The sequence below is a fragment of the Salvelinus fontinalis genome, chromosome 23 (genome assembly GCF_029448725.1).
Source record: "Salvelinus fontinalis isolate EN_2023a chromosome 23, ASM2944872v1, whole genome shotgun sequence".
Taxonomy (NCBI): Eukaryota; Metazoa; Chordata; class Actinopteri; order Salmoniformes; family Salmonidae; genus Salvelinus; species Salvelinus fontinalis.
The window spans coordinates 9570468-9591632 of NC_074687.1; the positions used below are offsets into that span (position 1 = coordinate 9570468).

General features: G+C 43.1%; 1 protein-coding gene across 8 annotated transcripts in view; it reads left to right on the forward strand.

The window, feature by feature from the left end:
• The first annotated feature begins 6145 nt into the window (after positions 1-6145).
• The window catches only part of LOC129820830 (PTB domain-containing engulfment adapter protein 1-like), a 170227-nt gene continuing 155207 nt past the window's right edge, over positions 6146-21165 (forward strand). For 7 of the 8 annotated variants that reach the window (XM_055877834.1, XM_055877833.1, XM_055877837.1 and 4 more), the window contains exon 1: positions 6146-6263. The gene's annotated coding sequence lies outside the window, so the exon portion shown is untranslated. The remainder of the gene's footprint in view (positions 6264-21165) is intronic. The other variant, XM_055877842.1, reaches the window with a different exon arrangement.

Here is a 21165-nt window from a genome sequence, read left to right on the forward strand (position 1 = left end):
GTGCTGTGCTCGCATTCACCAACTCTTATCCAAGTTCACTGTGCTAGATACTGGACCTGAAAATCATAGATTCTTTTGCTCCCTAAATCATCTATAAACCCCATGTGTTCTTATATTTTATTCAATGTTTTCTGAGGCAAATATGAAACTGGCGGCCGACTGCTGTGTGGAGACAACGATTTAATACAAGGGCAATTTAAAACAATGGGTAGCTACCTGTTATACTGAAATGTATAATTATCTTCTTGATCTCTTACCTTAAATATCCAGTAGTGTTACATAATGCTGGATAATTCATTACTGACACTGTGGAATAATGTTTCCGAATTAAAATCAAGCTATTTGGTGTTTCAGAATTGTTTTATTTGTTTTTTATTTGTTTCAAGTTGACTACAACATGATCTGTGTTGACATGATCTGACATGATCTGTGTTGACATGATCTGTGTTGACATGATCTGACATGATCTGTGTTGACATGATCTGTGTTGACATTATCTGTGTTGACATGATCTGTGTTGACATGATCTGACATGATCTGTGTTGACATGATCTGACATGATCTGTGTTGACATGATCTGACATGATCTGTGTTGACATGATCTGTGTTGACATGATCTGTGTTGACATGATCTGTGTTGACATGATCTGTCATGATCTGTGTTGACATGATCTGTGTTGACATGATCTGTGTTGATATAATCTGACATGATCTGTGTTGACATGATCTGTGTTGACATGATCTGTGTTGATATAATCTGACATGATCTGTGTTGACATGATCTGACATGATCTGTGTTGGCATGATCTGTGTTGACATGATCTGTGTTGACATGATCTGTGTTGACATGATCTGTGTTGACATGATCTGACATGATCTGTGTTGACATGATCTGTGTTGACATGATCTGTGTTGATATGATCTGTGTTGACATGACCTGTGTTGACATGATCTGTGTTGACATGATCTGACATGATCTGTGTTGACATGATCTGACATGATCTGTGTTGACATGATCTCTGTTGACATGATCTGTGTTGACATGATCTCTGTTGACATGATCTGACATGATCTGTGTTGACATGATCTGTGTTGATATAATCTGACATGATCTGTGTTGACATGATCTGTGTTGACATGATCTGTGTTGACATGATCTGTGTTGACATCATCTGTGTTGACATGATCTGTGTTGACATGATCTGTGTTGACATGATCTGTGTTGACAGGATCTCTGTTGACATGATCTGACATGATCTGTGTTGACATGATCTGACATGATCTGACATGATCTGTGTTGACATGATCTGACATGATCTGTGTTGACATCATCTGTGCTGACATGATCTGTGTTGACATGATCTGACATGATCTGTGTTGACATGATCCGTGCTGAAAGTTACAGAGCTGTGATCAATAGATACAGTATTTGTGTATAAATTACCCCGCGAGTCCATGAAAGACCTAGGTCACAGAATCCTATGATGTGGAAAGTCATTTATATACTGGAGTTCAGATATTTCCGCTTCTATAGGGGTAGTCATGGTCACTGAGCCTGGATAAATATCTCAACAGTGTATCTGTGTGATAGTCATTGAGAAATTTGACTGGACTACGGTTAATGTGATCTGTGTAATAGTCTTTGAGAAACTGGACTGGACTACGGTTAATGTGATCTGTGTGATTGCTCTGTGCACGTCATAGTGTTTAATGAGCCTTTTTGTCTTTTGTTTGTGTAACTTGCGCTTCATGTGTTGCCAACACAGCCCCACAACTATAATTTAAGGCAAAGTTGTTGAGATTGCGAAAATCCCTTCACATACCTGGGAATAACCATCAACAGCATACACAACAATGGACTGTTGTTGTCGATTAGCAATGAGATGCATGGGGAACACACTGTTCCCCATGCACTGTGCTCCATTGCATAAAAAAATGAAATAGATCTAACTGCTGCTGTTTGTCTGAATAATCAACTCAGTGTTTCTGCGCGGTAGTCTATCTCCACATGCTCTCGTCTTCCAAAAATAACAAACTAGGAAATGATTACGCACAGAGATAGAGAACAGTTTACAATCTAGATGCACATGCAGAACAACAAAAAGCCACTTTTGTAGCCTCTGTCCGGATTAACTACTGCACTGGAGTTTAGTCAATTTATTCTCAGGTTGCAGGTAATTGGTGCCTGACTGTAAGACATCTCCTCTATTCAGCTAAATCACACAGAACAGTAACACAACTGTGTGTATCACAACTGTGTGTTTTTGCTATTCATGACGCAATTGTTTGTCTTTCTGGTATTTACTGTGAATTCCAACTTTATATCATTGAGTCTTCAGTGCTGCTATGTGTTGAAAATCATTTATAGTATTATTGCTCACAAATGTATCACATTGAATACATACTGTATATATCACAGTACATGTACTGTAATTCCCTAAATGTGTCTGTTTCAATTGTACCTCATCGTGTATTTATCTTAAATTATAAACTGGGTGCTTCGAGCCCTGAATGCTGATTGGCTGACAGCTGTGGTATATCAGACCGTATACCACGGGTATGACAAAACATGTGTTTTTACTGCTCTAATTATGTTGGTTCCCTGTTTATAATAGCAATAAGGCACCTCTGTTTTTTTATGTATGGTGAATATACCATGGCTAAGGGCTGTGTCCAGGCACTCCGCGTTGCATAGTTTATCGTAAGAATATACAAGTAAAACATTGTGAAGTATAACTTCAAACCATACAGCTCTAATTATATCTTCTATGATCCCATCATTGCAAATGTTCAGATTTCAGAATGGGACAAAGCTCGCTCCATATTCATGCATCTCTCAGAAGTTAATCTGTTCAGTGCAAACCATAATCTGTATTAGAAAGGGAGGCGGTTAGTTTAGCGGTTAAGAGCGTTTGGCCAGTAACCTAAAGGTCGCCGGTTTGAATCCCCGTGCCCACCCGGCGAAAAATCTATTGATGTGCCCTTGAGCAAGGCACTTAACTTTAATTGCTCTGGATAAGAGCGTCTGACAAATGCATTGACGTTTTAGTCCATCATAGATTGGCCTAGAATACTGTGCTTTTTGTTGGGTGGATTATCACATTGTGTGATGGGAAATGCACACAGTTTAAGTTATTGTAGAGAAGGAGAAAAGGAATTACTCTGTCTGCAAGGCTCCAATAACAGGATGGAAAATTGGTATCCTCGTTAGAGAGAGACAATTCCATTTACAGAGTGGCTGCGGTTCTGGATTGTCTGGACTCCGACCTGCTGTTGTAAAAAAATATGGAGATTTCTACACACTAGCCTACCTCCTTTCAGCTGCTGCTCGGTGCTCAGTCACTCCGTAACTCCACTGCCGCTTGTACACAAAACAGTTAGAACAAACTTAGTTATTTGTCTGTTGTAACCGTAGGCTATTACAAACATAAGCAAGACACTAACAGTTTTCATTTTATTGTTCAGGAGGGGAGTTACATGCAGATATTAAGGCAAGCCTTACATTTACAAGGCTTGCTGTTTAAAGTAGCTGGAACAAAGCGTCAGAGCCTTGACTGAAAGGCGAGTTCCTCAATCTCTGATGTTTATCAGTTCTTTGAGAGTGCAGTTTTATTTATTTAGTTTCTATTTATTTTTATAGTATTATTTAGGATCATCCCAGACAAACTTTTTGAGGAATAAACCAAACCTTTTGATAACAACAGTGTGGGAGACTAGCTATACCACCCTGCAACCCCCTGCTGGCTCTCATATGAAGCTAAGTAGGTCTACAACCTGTTGATACCTGGATGGGAAACCAGATTCTGCAGTAAGTGGAAGTGGTGTTGGAGGGCCAGTAGAAGGTACTCATCAGGGGTGTTGGAGGGCCAGCAGAACATACTCATCAGTGGTGTTGGAGGGCCAGTAGAAGGTACTCATCAGGAGTGTTGGAGGGCCAGTAGAAGGTACTCATCAGGGGTGTTGGAGGGCCAGTAGAAGGTACCCATCAGGGGTGTTGGAGGGCCAGTAGAAGGTACTCATCAGGGGTGTTGGAGGGCCAGTAGAAGGTACTCATCAGGGGTGTTGGAGGGCCAGTAGAAGGTACTCATCAGGGGTGTTGGAGGGCCAGTAGAAGGTACTCATCAGGGGTGTTGGAGGGCCAGTAGAAGGTACTCATCAGGGGTGTTGGAGGGCCAGTAGAACATACTCATCAGTGGTGTTGGAGGGCCAGTAGAAAGTACTCATCAGGGGTGTTGGAGGGACAGTAGAAGGTACTCAACAGGGGTGTTGGAGGGCCAGTAGAAAGTACTCATCCCTGTAACTAAGGACCAGATCCTGATACATCAATGTATGCCATCATTGTGAATTTACACACAGGTCTTGACTCATGGTCGTTAACAATCCCATGGCACGTGTTGCAAGAGAAGGGGTGTTAACCGGTGTCGTGGATTAACATTTCCAACCTAGCAGCCCATAATACTATGGCTACCTCAGTTCCCAATTGGATCATTCAATCCTTCTTATCTCTGAAATGCTTCCCCAAGTCATTGCTGTATATTTCAATGTGTTCTTACTCAACTTGGTATACTACTAAGGGTTAACTAAAATACTGACTTACTGAAAGAAAACTTAATATACAATATATAATATATGGTCTATACAATTTCCTTAGCATTGCATAATTTCAATTAAAAACTGGAGTGGCCTATTAGTAAAGTATACAACATTAAGCTGAGCAAAATCTAGTTTAATATAGGATGCATTTTGAAGGGTCAATCCTTAGTGCTTCTATGTTGGATTCATATGAATTAAGGATATATACTCATTGATTTGTGAAGAATATAACTTATAAATGCCTAATGAACTTAGTTCAGCTGTCGTACCCCATCAGAACCAAAGATATGAGCTTGCTTTACTCCAATCTTTGTAAATATTGTAAATGTAAAAAAAAAAAACACTGCATAGACTCAAAATGTGCTTAAAACTATAATGTTGATATATTGGATGGTCAGACCTTGCATCAATAGCTCTGCCTATGAATTTAAGAGTGGTTACATTTCTCCAGGCCCATCTCTCAGCATTTTACCAAAACAAAGGTGGGGTAGCCTTTGTTATTGTTTCAACTGCGGATTGCCCCTTTAAACCAATCTAAAGGTGGAATTCAATCAGGCTCATGTCATCAACGTCCAATGAATCACAGACAAACAAAACTGTATGCATCACAACTAGCTGACCAGTTTGTAGCAGTCAGAGTTTCTTTAGTTGTATTTTAGTATTAAAAAAACAACCCTGGCTTTTATGTGATACAACCATCCACCTAATCTCATTCACCATAAGGTTACCTTCCACCTTTCGCACTCAGAAAACCCAACAGGGAACAGGCCCCTGCTGTCAGCATCTGTGGCAAATTATGTTTTAAATCCGAAACTCATATCAAAATGTAAGCAATTTCCATGCTGATGGACTTTCATATCAGCCTCAGTCAGAGAAGCCTCACCTGAACATTTCTACCATCAATATTTCAGCGACATTTCATGCGAGTCTTCTTTTGACTGCTGGTGTGATGAGCTGTGATGGTGATGGATATGGTGGAGCCTTGCTCTTCTGCACTCGTAATGCAGGGCCTCATTTCACGAATAAGAAAAAATGGCCCGATGCACGCTTTCTGTGAGTACTCTTGTTGAAATGCAATTTTCAACTATAATGGAATCTGAATGAATGTGTTAACAACAATATGAGATAATAGGGTGTAATATCCAGAATACAAAAAGTAGAAAGAGAGAAGAATCAGTGTTTCAGGGTCATATGGCCCCTTTTAAATAATTAAATGGCCGTCCTCAGAGAGGTAGTTGATACATGATAGAGACCTTAGAGAGGTGAGGCAAGTTTTAGTTAAACTATTCTTAGGTCTATGAGTTTGGATATCTGGTTGGAAATCTACATTGACTAATTCAAACAGAGAATCTACCAATTATAATGAGTTAATTGTACGTGGAATAGAATTTTTTTTTTCTTCACGTTTTCTAGCTGCAAAAAATCACCCTGAAAGGTGGCACTTAATGTCCAGATGTATGTCAATTTGTTCCACCCCATGATCTGTCGCTTTAAATGTGCAGCTCGCTGGCACTTCCAGTAGATCTGCAACGTTAACCCGAGTACGTTGACGTCACTAAACTTTTCCACCATATGCGTGTTGAGATGAGATGAGGGCATGAGAGCGTGGGTTGATGTGGTATCGCCGAGGACCATCTTTCAGGACAGCCTGTTAACTGTCGTGTTGTAATGTAAGTCAATTCATATTTGTTTCATCCGTTTTTGGAATGGGATTAGCCTACACAATATTTTCAATAGTTTAGTGTTTGGATGTTGATCGAGTCGCATGTTTGTGTAGCCTTTTTGTTGTTTTCTGTACAAAACACGTCCGCGCAGCCTAGTGAAGAATAATAATGAACTTCTTGCAAATGGTAAATATGTCGAACTTTATACATTTGCTATCTATTTATTTGTAGTGCGCATAGGTCCATTCTATTTTCACATCTTCTCAATTTTACTCCGTGATGTTGACAATAAACTTTGTAGCGCGCACTCAGACAGACAGGTTCATTTGCTTCAGCGTGGATGCGAGCGTCAAGTGGCACTTTAAGTTTTACTGTTGGTAGACATAACGACAGAAGCCAATACTATATTGAGTGCAATGCTACATATTTGCAATTCGTCTATTGGAATCATGTGCCACAACTGCATGCATAAATCAAGCCACCTAGACACCGTATTTCAGTGCACGCGGAAGGTACATTTTCATTATTGCAGTTTATAAAGACCAGATATAACATAACGGTGTTATTACATTTCACTGCTTAAAAACAGTTGCTTATCGATTTTTCAGACTTTCAGAGAATATGTAATTACCATACAAATTGTACATTTCATTTCACAGCTGATGAAAAAAAAAATATATACTACTGCTGTTACTAGCCTAGGACCTAGGACCAATATTGTCAATATTGGTGATGTTGTATGTTCATATCAGACATTTGTGTCTGCAGTTGTCCCATAATCATTGTCACTGAGTTTTTCACACTGGGGACAGTCTTTTGCATTTTGCCAAAGATCTGGTTTTATTTTCTATTTATTTAACTAGGCAAGTCAGTTAAGAACAAATTCTTACTTACAATGACAGCCTAGGAACACTGCTTTGTTCAGAGGCAGAATGACAACCTTGTCAGCTTGGGATTCGATCCAGCAACCTTTCAGCCCAACGCTCTAACCACTAGGCTACCTGCCACCCCAATTTATCCTCCAGTGTTTGGTGCAGTGTAGAGATACCGCAGGCGCTGTAGTTTTCACCCTGGGGCAAAAGAGGAGCTCCAAATGGAAAGCACATGCAGTCCACGTTTACCTCTCCGAGAAAACTCTTTATCGCTCTCAGTGCCAAAATGAACTCTGTCCACTAGAGGACATGTGGCATGTGTTTTTGTGGTCATATTTCACATGGTTAATGTACTGTATGATGCTGTCTGTGTCTCTTTCACCAACCATGTCTCATAGACCATTTCTATTGATGTATGTTTTGATCTCTGAAGTAGTATTGTAGTGTCTGTGGTAGTTTGATGAATTGTATAGCTATTACTGCACTGTTGAAGCTAGAAACAAGCATTTTGCTGCACCTACGATAGCATCTGTGAATCTGTGTATGCAACCAACAAACTTTGATTTGATTTGATTGATTGACTGTGTCATTAGAAACATGTCCACCTCCCAAACATTGTCTGCTACACAGTGATCATTACCTGAGAAACAAGGATATTTAGCCTAATGTATCTGGGCAAACAATGTTTCCATTGTGAGCTACTGAAACCTGTCTTGATGCCATGTGCAATGCCTTTAGGCTCTTACACAATGAATTCTACCCCTTTTGCAAATCATTGTGAATGAGTCTAAAAGCCCAGGATGAAGCAGAGAGCCAACTGATCTTTTTTTTCCAATTTTCAGTGGGCCCTCCATGACCGCGAGAGAAGTAGAACTCTGGGTAGGATTGGAGCGCATAGTTAAATTAAGGTCATAATATAAGCGAGGCGACAAAAAAAACAACAACATGTTATTCAGCTAAAACCCCCTGAACTGGCATGTAGGCTAAGGCTACAATGTGTCGTCACAGTTTTGCAGGGTTTAGGAACGTTCCACTGAACTATACCGTACGTAGTCATGCGGAGTTCTGTGAAGGATGCATGTGAAACAAGTCAAGCACCGTCTGTCAGATGTGTGTTATTGTGTCTGCAATGGCACTTGATTGAAGTGCAGTAGACTAGAGGGAGGAAGATCCACAGTAATTTAGGTTGACACAGGTTTGGTATATTGACTCAACCATAGAGTGTGCAGAATAACATTCTATCTGATCTAGATTGACTCAACCGTAGTGTGCAAAATAACATTCTATCTGATCTAGATTGACTCAACCGTAGAGTGTGCAGAATAACATTCTATCTGATCTAGATTGACTCAACCGTAGAGTGTGCAGAATAACATTCTATCTGATCTAGATTGACTCAACAGTAGTGTGCAAAATAACATTCTATCTGATCTAGATTGACTCAACTGTAGTGTGCAGAATAACATTCTATCTGATCTAGATTGACTCAACTGTAGTGTGCAGAATAACATTCTATCTGATCTAGATTGACTCAACCGTAGAGTGTGCAGAATAACATTCTATCTGATCTAGATTGACTCAACCGTAGTGTGCAAAATAACATTCTATCTGATCTAGATTGACTCAACTGTAGTGTGCAGAATAACATTCTATCTGATCTAGATTGACTCAACTGTAGTGTGCAGAATAACATTCTATCTGATCTAGATTGACTCAACCGTAGTGTGCAAAATAACATTCTATCTGATCTAGATTGACTCAACCATAGAGTGTGCAGATTAACATTCTATCTGATCTAGATTGACTCAACCGTAGTGTGCAGAATAACATTCTATCTGATCTAGATTGACTCAACCATAGAGTGTGCAGAATAACATTCTATCTGATCTAGATTGACTCAACTGTAGTGTGCAGAATAACATTCTATCTGATCTAGATTGACTCAACCGTAGAGTGTGCAGAATAACATTCTATCTGATCTAGATTGACTCAACCATAGAGTGTGCAGATTAACATTCTATCTGATCTAGATTGACTCAACCGTAGTGTGCAGAACAACATTCTATCTGATCTAGATTGACTCAACCGTAGAGTGTGCAGAATAACATTCTATCTGATCTAGATTGACTCAACCGTAGTGTGCAGAATAACATTCTATCTGATCTAGATTGACTCAACCGTAGTGTGCAGAATAACATTCTATCTGATCTAGATTGACTCAACCGTAGTGTGCAGAATAACATTCTATCTGATCTAGATTGACTCAACCGTAGTGTGCAGATTAACATTCTATCTGATCTAGATTGACTCAACCGTAGTGTGCAGAATAACATTCTATCTGATCTAGATTGACTCAACCGTAGTGTGCAGAATAACATTCTATCTGATCTAGATTGACTCAACCGTAGTGTGCAGATTAACATTCTATCTGATCTAGATTGACTCAACCATAGAGTGTGCAGAATAACATTCTATCTGATCTAGATTGACTCAACCGTAGTGTGCAGAATAACATTCTATCTGATCTAGATTGACTCAACCGTAGAGTGTGCAGAATAACATTCTATCTGATCTAGATTGACTCAACCGTAGTGTGCAGAATAACATTCTATCTGATCTAGATTGACTCAACCGTAGTGTGCAGAATAACATTCTATCTGATCTAGATTGACTCAACCGTAGTGTGCAGAATAACATTCTATCTGATCTAGATAGAATCAACCGTAGAGTGTGCAGAATAACATTCTATCTGGTCATCAGCGTATAGGCTAACTCAAAGCTGCCACTTTCTGCCTCTTGTTCCTTAAATCTTAGTCTTGACAAAGCCTAAATGTTTTATGATAAATTGATGGATTTTCTTTCATGTTATGTTTTAAATGTTAGAGAATGCTGTGTCCAATCAAAATTTATTTTATTCAGTGACTAATGATATTGACTTAACGAGAATGAACAGGATCTTAAGGACTTACAAATAATTCATAATATACTGTACACATTCGAATTTATAACATATCATACAAATTGCTTAAAAAAAAGATTTGCAGGACATAACAAACATATTATAAGAAATGGATGATTTGGATATTTTGAAAAATTTTTGGGTACCTGTTTTGGCTTGTTAGCGCTGCTTTCAAAACTACTGACTGAAATGATAGAAAAACATTTATAATGCATCTTTAATAGTTTTGTTACTTAGCCATTGTGCCTGGTTGAGGATTTCCCTTTGCCCAACCTTATAGCCACAACAGTATTCTCCTCAGTGTACTCAGTCAACACTTTCAGTGGTCTTTCCAGTCTGTCTGAGTCTTAGACCATACTCACGCTGACTGATAACATCATCGCTATCAGCCGATGCTTACTCTCCATCACTCCAATCTTCAAACAACAAGCCTGGGAGCTGCCTCTATCACTTACTGCTGCATTCTATTGATCAGAGTTTACTTTTAACCTCATCCTTATAACAGAAAAAAAAAATCTATCTTGAACCAAATAGGCCCACTCCTAAGGTGACTAGTAATTGAGGTAAACTTAAAAGGTGATGGACACTCAGTGGAGAACCTGCACTCATCTGAAATATATGTTAATAACTAATATCATGTCTATGTGCAGGCTACACAATAATGACATGTCTAAATGGTTCTTTCTTTAATGGAGGACAGTGTGTGGCAGGAGCGAGTCAGTGAAGCCGAGACTATTGATGTTTTTGTCTTGCTTGACTTGTGCATTGACTCCCTGAAATGTCAAAGCTTTGAATTTCAGACGTAATGAGTGAATTAATCCTCTCTGCACTTATTACACATCTCAATTAATCATCGCCCCTTGCCAATGATGTGGCGGAAAGTTATTAGGTCCTGTAATATTCTCCCTTCGGTGACTATAAAGTTTTTTGTCTTAATTGTTCCAGGCAGATGGGCATTGTTGTTATTGAATAAAGACTTTCCAAGCTGTGACGGGACCCTTTGTTATTCAAACAATGTATGGAACTGGAAGTCTTTTGGAACCACCCGAACTACCGTATCAAATAAAATACTGCTCAACTCCCAGGCACACTTTAGAATGTATTTTCACAGTCAATATTTTCTTAATGTCTCAATCGACTGCACTTTTGTGTGTTTCTGTCACGATCGTGTGGCGGATTGACGGACCAAAACGCAGCAGTAGGAAAATAAGCCATCTTCTTTTATTTTTTCAAGATGACGAAAAATAAACATGAAACACTTAATACAAACTAACAAAAAAAACAACAAACGATCGTGAAGCTAAGAAACGTCGTGCACATACAACAGGCTACAAACGTTCTGACATAGACAATTACCCACAACCAATGAGAGCCTATGGCTACCCTAAATAAGGCTCCCAATCAGAGACAACCGAAATCAGCTGTCTCTAATTGGGAACTCATTCAGGTAACCATAGACTCTCCTAGACAACTAAACATACATAGACAACGCTAGACACCTGAACTCCACACAAACCCATATACTACACAACAACCCCTTTACCATAAAAAACACCCAAAACCAACAAAACACAAACATTCCCCATGTCACACCCTGACCTAACTAAAATAATAAAGAAAACAAAGAATACTAAGGCCAGGGCGTGACATAACCCCCCCCTTAAGGTGCGAACTCCGGGCGCACCATTACACAGTCTAGGGGAGGGTCTGGGTGGGCTTCCATCCATGGTGGCGGCTCCGGCTCTGGTCGTGGTCCCCACGTCACCACAGTCCCTAACCGCCTCCTTAGCTTCCTCCAGATGACCCCCCTCCACATTAACCACACTGCATTAAGGGGCAGTTCCGGACTAAGGGGCAGTACCAGGGTAAGGGGCAGTACCAGGGTAAGGGGCAGCACCAGGGTAAGGGGCAGTACCAGGGTAAGGGGCAGCACCAGGGTAAGGGGCAGCACCAGGGTAAGGGGCAGCACCAGGGTAAGGGGCAGCACCAGGGTAAGGGGCAGCACCAGGGTAAGGGGCAGCTCCGGACTGAGGAATGGCAGCTCCGGACTGAGGAATGGCAGCTCCGGACTGAGGGACTGCAGCTCCGGACTGAGGGACGGCCCATGGCTAGCTGACGGATCTGGCTGCTCATGGCTGGCTGACGGATCTGGCTGCTCATGGCTAGCTGACGGATCTGGCTGCTCATGGCTAGCTGACGGATCTGGCTGCTCATGGCTAGCTGACGGATCTGGCTGCTCATGGCTGGCTGACGGATCTGGCTGCTCATGGCTAGCTGACGGATCTGGCTGCTCATGGCTAGCTGACGGATCTGGCTGCTCATGGCTAGCTGACGGATCTGGCTGCTCATGGCTAGCTGACGGATCTGGCTGCTCATGGCTAGCTGACGGATCTGGCTGCTCATGGCTAGCTGACGGATCTGGCTGCTCATGGCTAGCTGACGGATCTGGCTGCTCATGGCTAGCTGACGGATCTGGCTGCTCATGGCTAGCTGACGGATCTGGCTGCTCATGGCTGGCTGACGGATCTGGCTGCTCCTGTCTGGTTGGCGGCTCTGGCAGATCCTGTCTGGTTGGCGGCTCTGGCAGATCCTGTCTGGTTGGCGGCTCTGGCAGATCCTGTCTGGTTGGCGGCTCTGGCAGATCCTGTCTGACGGACGGCTCTAGCGGCTCCTGTCTGGCTGGCGGCTCTAGCGGCTCCTGTCTGGCGGACGGCTCAGTAGGCTCATGGCAGACGGGCGGCTTTGCAGGCTCATGGCAGACGGGCGGCTTTGCAGGCTCATTGCAGACGGATGGCTCAGATGGCGCTGGGGAGACGGATGGCTCAGATGGCGCTGGGGAGACGGATGGCTCAGATGTCGCTGGGGAGACGGATGGCTCAGATGGCGCTTGGCAGACGGGCAGTTCAGTCATCGCTGTGCAGACGGCAGACTCCTGCCGGCTGAGGCGCACTGTAGGCCTGGTGCGTGGTGCCGGGACTGGTGGCACCGGGCTGGGGACACGCATCTCAGGGCTAGTGCGGGGAGCAGCAACAGGACGCACAGGACTCTGGGGACACACAGGAGGCTTGGTGCGTGGTTTAGACACTGGTGGTAAAGGGCTGGAGACACGCACCATATAGCTAGTGCGTGGAGGAGGCACTGGTGGTACTGGGTTGGGGCGGGGAGGTGGCGCCGGAAATACCGGACCGTGCAGGCGTACTGGCTCCCTTGAACGCCGAGCCTGCCCAACCTTACCTGGTTGTATGCTCCCCGTCGCCTGACCAGTGCGGGGAGGTGGAATAACCCGCACCGGCCTATGTAGGCGAACCGGGGACAACATGCGTAAGGCTGGTGCCATGTACGCCGGCCCGAGGAGACGCACTGGTGACCAGATGCGTTGGGCCGGCTTCATGACATACGGCTCAACGCTCAGTCTAGCCCGGCCGATACGTGGAGCTGAAATGTACCGAACCGGGCTATGCACGCGTACAGGAGACACCGTGAGCTCTACTGCGTAACACGGTGTCTGCCCGTACTCCCGCTCTCCACGGTAAGTACAGGGAGTAGGCGCAGGTTTCCTACCTGACTTTGCCACACTCCCTTTAAGGCCCCCCCCAAGAAATTTTTGGGTTGTACTCACGGGTCTCCAGCCTTGTCTCCGTGCTGCCTCCTCATATCGCCTCCTCTCGGCTTTAGCTGCCTCCAGCTCTTCACGAGGAAGGCGATATTCTCCCGGTTGAGCCCACGGCCCCTTACCATCCAGTATCTCCTCCCATGTCCATGAATCCTGTGTAGGTAGGTCCTGTTGCCGCTTTCCATGCCGCTTGGTCCTATGGTGGGTAATTCTGTCACGATCGTGTGGCGGATTGACGGACCAAAACGCAGCAGTAGGAAAATAAGCCATCTTCTTTTATTTTTTCAAGATGACGAAAAATAAACATGAAACACTTAATACAAACTAACAAAAAAAACAACAAACGATCGTGAAGCTAAGAAACGTCGTGCACATACAACAGGCTACAAACGTTCTGACATAGACAATTACCCACAACCAATGAGAGCCTATGGCTACCCTAAATAAGGCTCCCAATCAGAGACAACCGAAATCAGCTGTCTCTAATTGGGAACTCATTCAGGTAACCATAGACTCTCCTAGACAACTAAACATACATAGACAACGCTAGACACCTGAACTCCACACAAACCCATATACTACACAACAACCCCTTTACCATAAAAAACACCCAAAACCAACAAAACACAAACATTCCCCATGTCACACCCTGACCTAACTAAAATAATAAAGAAAACAAAGAATACTAAGGCCAGGGCGTGACAGTTTCTACTTCTGTACAAATACTTTGTATGGGAAAGCATTGTAAAACATCACAGAATGAGTTGTAAAAGAGTAGTACATTTCTGAAAATACATTTTGTGTGAAATCATGTTGGAATGAAAACATTCTAATATTCATGACCTCATAGAAGAAATATATTATGAACGCAGTAAAGAACCACAGGGATGCTGGCCCTTGTTGACTCCAATGCTCGCCACATTTGTGTCAAGTTGTTTCGATGTCCTTTTTGTGGTGGACCATTCTTGATGCACACAGGAAACTGTTGAGGGTGAAAAACCCAGCAACGTTGCAATTCTTCGCACAAACCTGTGTGCCTAGAACCTACTACCATAACCCGTTCAAAGGCACTTCAATATTTTGTCTTGCCCATTCACCCTCTGAATGGCACGCATACACAATCCATGTCTCAAAGCTTAAAAATCCTTCTTTAACCTGGCTCCTCCCATTCATCTACACTGATTGAAGTGGTTTTAACAAGTGACATCAAGAAGTGATCACAGCTTTCACCTGGATTCACTTGGTCGGTCTGTGTCATGGAAAGAGCACGTGTTCTTATTGTCTTGTATACTCAGTGTAAATATATATGTTATCCACCATTTAATAAGACATTTAACAGCTCATACATGACAACTAAATAAGCATTATACCTTGTTGGTTTTAAATATGTTAATGAAATATCTTACAATGTCCTTGTTAACGTAGTTCATGTGTACTGCAATATTCTTTGGTCTGGTACTAAATGTGTAATATTCTTTGGTCTGGTACTACATGTGTAACATTCTTTGGCCTGGTACTAAATGTGTTACATTCTTTGGTCTGGTACTAAATGTGTAATATTCTTTGGTCTGGTACTAAATGTGTAATATTCTTTGGTCTGGTACTAAATGTGTAATATTCTTTGGTCTGGTACTAAATGTGTAATATTCTTTGGTCTGGTACTAAATGTGTAACATTCTTTGGTCTGGTACTAAATGTGTAATATTCTTTGGTCTGGTACTAAATGTGTAACATTCTTTGGTCTGGTACTAAATGTGTTACATTCTTTGGTCTGGTACTAAATGTGTAACATTCTTTGGTCTGGTACTAAATGTGTAACATTCTTTGGTCTGGTACTAAATGTGTAATATTCTTTGGTCTGGTACTAAATGTGTAATATTCTTTGGTCTGGTACTAAATGTGTAATATTCTTTGGTCTGGTACTAAATGTGTAATATTCTTTGGTCTGGTACTAAATGTGTAATATTTTTTGGTCTGGTACTAAATGTGTAATATTCTTTGGTCTGGTACTAAATGTGTAATATTCTTTGGTCTGGTACTAAATGTGTAATATTCTTTGGTCTGGTACTAAATGTGTAATATTCTTTGGTCTGGTACTAAATGTGTAATATTCTTTGGTCTGGTACTAAATGTGTAATATTCTTTGGTCACAGCCAGACTGTCGGGATGTGTCCTTTAAAAACAAGCTCTTAACAGTTTGATTTCCAAGGAAGTGGTGATCTCTGTACAGGGCGGTCAGAGACACAATATATCACTTCACATAGACTCTGGTGTTCCACCAACATCAGCGGGGAAATGGCTTTGTAGATTTCATAATTAGTGAGACCCCACCAGAGCAACAAGAAAGGAATTCTTACAGCATTGTAATACAGTGGCAGCGTGCTATGCCACTGCTTATAATTATAAATTAAGTATAACTATAAGAAATCTAAGATGTGTCAAACCAATTGTATGCAGCTCGGGGCTCATGTTACGCATTTGGCTAGATGTCAAGATCAGCCTTTTGGTTAGAGCAGAGACATTCAGTCCCCTCCTGGATCCAGATCCCTGTTGCCTAAATAGTTTTGTGTCAAAGACCTTCCCTCTCGGTCTCGAGTGAGCCCCGCCTCAGTAGGCTATGTCCTGGGTACTCATACCAGATCCGTCTCAGCGGAGGCGGGATGTTCATTAATTCAGAGTTGAATATCAGCACGCACATTCAAAAGTCCTCCACGTGCTTTTCAGTCTTTTTTCATATCAGACACAGCTAAGTCATTGTTAGCAAAGAAAGGTTTACCAAGGCCTACACTATGGAGCTGCCTGCTTGTCAAGACATGAACATTATTTACACAAATCACCGGTTAAATACAAAGTGAATATTGTAATGATGCAATTCTGTAGTCGAGCTGTCACGATCGTCTTGAGGATAATGAGTGGACCAAGGCGCAGCGTGTGAAAAATACATTCTCTTTTATTTAGAGACGAGAGAAACACGAAACGAACACTTATAACAAAACGAAACAAAACAACAAACGACCGTGAAGCTACAAACGTAAGTGCAATACAAAAGCTACAAACGTTCTACATAGACAATTACCCACCTAACCCAATGCCTATGGCTGCCTTAAATATGGCTCTTAATCAGAGACAATGAACCACAGCTGCCTCTAATTGAGAACCAATCTAGACAGCCATAGACATACAAAAACCTAGACAACACTGACCCATTCAACATACAAACCCCTAGATAATCCAAACACACATACATTCCCCATATCACACCCTGACCTAACTAAAATAATAAAGAAAACAAAGAATACTAAGGCCAGGGTGTGACACGAGCACTATATAATTGTTTAAAAACCAGATTAATTCCCAAAGTCGTTCATTTATCAGCTGAACATCAACTGTTGGGTGGAAAGCGCAGCAACTCCTCATACAGATGATTGCTGCTCAGAAAGAAATGTGTTCTAATAATCCCAGGCACTGCATAACATTCCTAAATGCAGTCTCGGGAAAATACAACAGTTTTGATGGTAATTACTGAAAAGAGGGGGATCCCAGCTTTACAGTTCTTTTTGATTTATTTCTCAAACCCCATTTTTGCGCAAAAAGGCGGCGTTTTACAATCTTTACAATAAAAACAAGTAATCGCAGGAAGCGTGTTAGCCAATCGAATGCATATTCGCTGTAAAATTCACACAATTTACACTGTATTTATAAACGCTGTAAAAATCACTTGATTTTATTAGTGCCAGTGGGAGTTTTTTTAGGATACTAAACAAGAAACAGCAACAAAATGATGTTTACAGTTTATGATCTAGCCAATAATTAGCCCATTGTGGTAAACAACGCCGATGAGTAACCCTTGCTTCAGCATAGTAGCCATCATGCTGCATCAGACAGGTGATAATGCTTCAGCCATGTAGCCACCATGCTGCATCAGACAGGTGATAATCCTTCAGCCATGTAGCCACCATGCTGCATCAGACAGGTGATAATGCTTCAGCCATGTAGCCATCATGCTGCATCAGACAGGTGATAATGCTTCAGCCATGTAGCCACCATGCTGCATCAGACAGGTGATAATGCTTCAGCCATGTAGCCACCATGCTGCATCAGACAGGTGATAATGCTTCAGCCATGTAGCCACCATGCTGCATCAGACAGGTGATAATGCTTCAGCCATGTAGCCACCATGCTGCATCAGACAGGTGATAATGCTTCAGCCATGTAGCCACCATGCTGCATCAGACAGGTGATAATGCTTCAGCCATGTAGCCACCATGCTGCATCAGACAGGTGATAATGCTTCAGCCATGTAGCCACCATGCTGCATCAGACAGGTGATAATGCTTCAGCCATGTAGCCACCATGCTGCATCAGACAGGTGATAATGCTTCAGCCATGTAGCCACCATGCTGCATCAGACAGGTGATAATGCTTCAGCCATGTAGCCACCATGCTGCATCAGACAGGTGATAATGCTTCAGCCATGTAGCCACCATGCTGCATCAGACAGGTGATAATGCTTCAGCCATGTAGCCATCATGCTGCATCAGACAGGTGATAATGCTTCAGCCATGTAGCCACCATGCTGCACCAGACAGGTGATCATGCTTCAGCCATGTAGCCACCATGCTGCACCAGACAGGTGATCATGCTTCAGCCATGTAGCCACCATGCCGCACCAGACAGGTGATCATGCTTCAGCCATGTAGCCACCATGCTGCATCAGACAGGTGATAATGCTTCAGCCATGTAGCCACCATGTTGCATCAGACAGGTGATAATGCTTCAGCCATGTAGCCATCATGCTGCATCAGACAGGTGATAATGCTTCAGCCACGTAGCCATCATGCTGCATCAGACAGGTGATCATGCTTCAGCCATGTAGCCACCATGCTGCATCAGACAGGTGATAATGCTTCAGCCATGTAGCCACCATTTTGCATCAGACAGGTGATAATGCTTCAGCCATGTAGCCATCATGCTGCATCAGACAGGTGATAATGCTTCAGCCATGTAGCCACCATGCTGTATCAGACAGGTGATAATCCTTCAGCCATGTAGCCACCATGCTGCATCAGACAGGTGATCATGCTTCAGTCATGTAGTCACCATGCTGCATCAGACAGGTGATAATCCTTCAGCCATGTAGCCACCATGCTGCATCAGACAGGTGATAATCCTTCAGCCATGTAGCCACCATGCTGCATCAGACAGGTGATAATCTTTCAGCCATGTAGCCACCATACTGTATCAGACAGATGATAATCCTTCAGCCATGTAGCCACCATGTTGCATCAGACAGGTGATAATGCTTCAGCCATGTAGCCATCATGCTGCATCAGACAGGTGATAATGCTTCAGCCATGTAGCCACCATGCTGTATCAGACAGGTGATAATCCTTCAGCCATGTAGCCACCATGCTGCATCAGACAGGTGATCATGCTTCAGTCATGTAGTCACCATGCTGCATCAGACAGGTGATAATCCTTCAGCCATGTAGCCACCATGCTGCATCAGACAGGTGATAATCCTTCAGCCATGTAGCCACCATGCTGCATCAGACAGGTGATAATCTTTCAGCCATGTAGCCACCATGCTGCATCAGACAGGTGATAATGCTTCAGCCATGTAGCCATCATGCTGCATCAGACATTTGATAATCCTTCAGCCATGTAGCCACCATGCTGCTTCAGACAGGTGGTAATTCTTCAGCCATGTAGCCACCATGCTGCATCAGACAGGTGATAATGCTTCAGCCATGTAGCCACCATGCTGCATCAGACAGGTGATAATGCTTCAGCCATGTAGCCACCATGCTGCATCAGACAGGTGATAATGCTTCAGCCATGTAGCCATCATGCTGCATCAGACAGGTGATAATGCTTCAGCCATGTAGCCATCATGCTGCATCAGACAGGTGATCATGCTTCAACCATGTAGCCACCATGCTGCATCAGACAGGTGATAATGCTTCAGCCATGTAGCCACCATGCTGCATCAGACAGGTGATAATGCTTCAGCCATGTAGCCACCATGCTGCATCAGACAGGTGATAATGCTTCAGCCATGTAGCCATCATGCTGCATCAGACAGGTGATAATGCTTCAGCCATGTAGCCACCATGCTGCATCAGACAGGTGATAATGCTTCAGCCATGTAGCCACCATGCTGCATCAGACAGGCGATAATCCTTCAGCCATGTAGCCACCATGCTGCATCAGACAGGTGATAATGCTTCAGCCATGTAGCCACCATGCTGCATCAGACAGGTGATAATGCTTCAGCCATGTAACCACCATGCTGCATCAGACAGGTGATAATGCTTCAGCCATGTAGCCACCATGCTGCATCAGACAGGTGATAATGCTTCAGCCATGTAGCCACCATGCTGCATCAGACAGGTGATAATGCTTCAGCCATGTAGCCACCATGCTGCATCAGACAGGTGATAATGCTTCAGCCATGTAGCCACCATGCTGCATCAGACAGGTGATAATGCTTCAGCCATGTAGCCATCATGCTGCATCAGACAGGTGATCATGCTTCAACCATGTAGCCACCATGCTGCATCAGACAGGTGATAATGCTTCAGCCATGTAGCCACCATGCTGCATCAGACAGGTGATAATGCTTCAGCCATGTAGCCACCATGCTGCATCAGACAGGTGATAATGCTTCAGCCATGTAGCCACCATGCTGCATCAGACAGGTGATAATGCTTCAGCCATGTAGCCACCATGCTGCATCAGACAGGTGATAATCCTTCAGCCATGTAGCCACCATGCTGCATCAGACAGGTGATAATCTTTCATTCATGTAGCCACCATGCTGCATCAGACAGGTGATAATGCTTCAGCCATATAGCCATCATGCTGCATCAGACATTTGATAATCCTTCAGCCATGTAGCCACCATGCTGCTTCAGACAGGTGGTAATTCTTCAGCCATGTAGCCACCATGCTGCATCAGACAGGTGATAATGCTTCAGCCATGTAGCCACCATGCTGCATCAGACAGGTGATAATGCTTCAGCCATGTAGCCACCATGCTGCATCAGACAGGTGATAATGCTTCATCCATGTAGCCATCATGCTGCATCAGACAGGTGATAATGCTTCAGCCATGTAGCCATCATGCTGCATCAGACAGGTGATCATGCTTCAACCATGTAGCCACCATGCTGCATCAGACAGGTGTTAATGCTTCAGCCATGTAGCCACCATGCTGCATCAGACAGGTGATAATGCTTCAGCCATGTAGCCATCATGCTGCATCAGACAGGTGATAATGCTTCAGCCATGTAGCCATCATACTGCATCAGACAGGTGATAATGCTTCAGCCATGTAGCCACCATGCTGCATCAGACAGGTGATCATGCTTCAGCCATGTAGCCACCATGCTGCATCAGACAGGTGATAATGCTTCAGCCATGTAGCCACCATGCTGCATCAGACAGGTGATAATGCTTCAG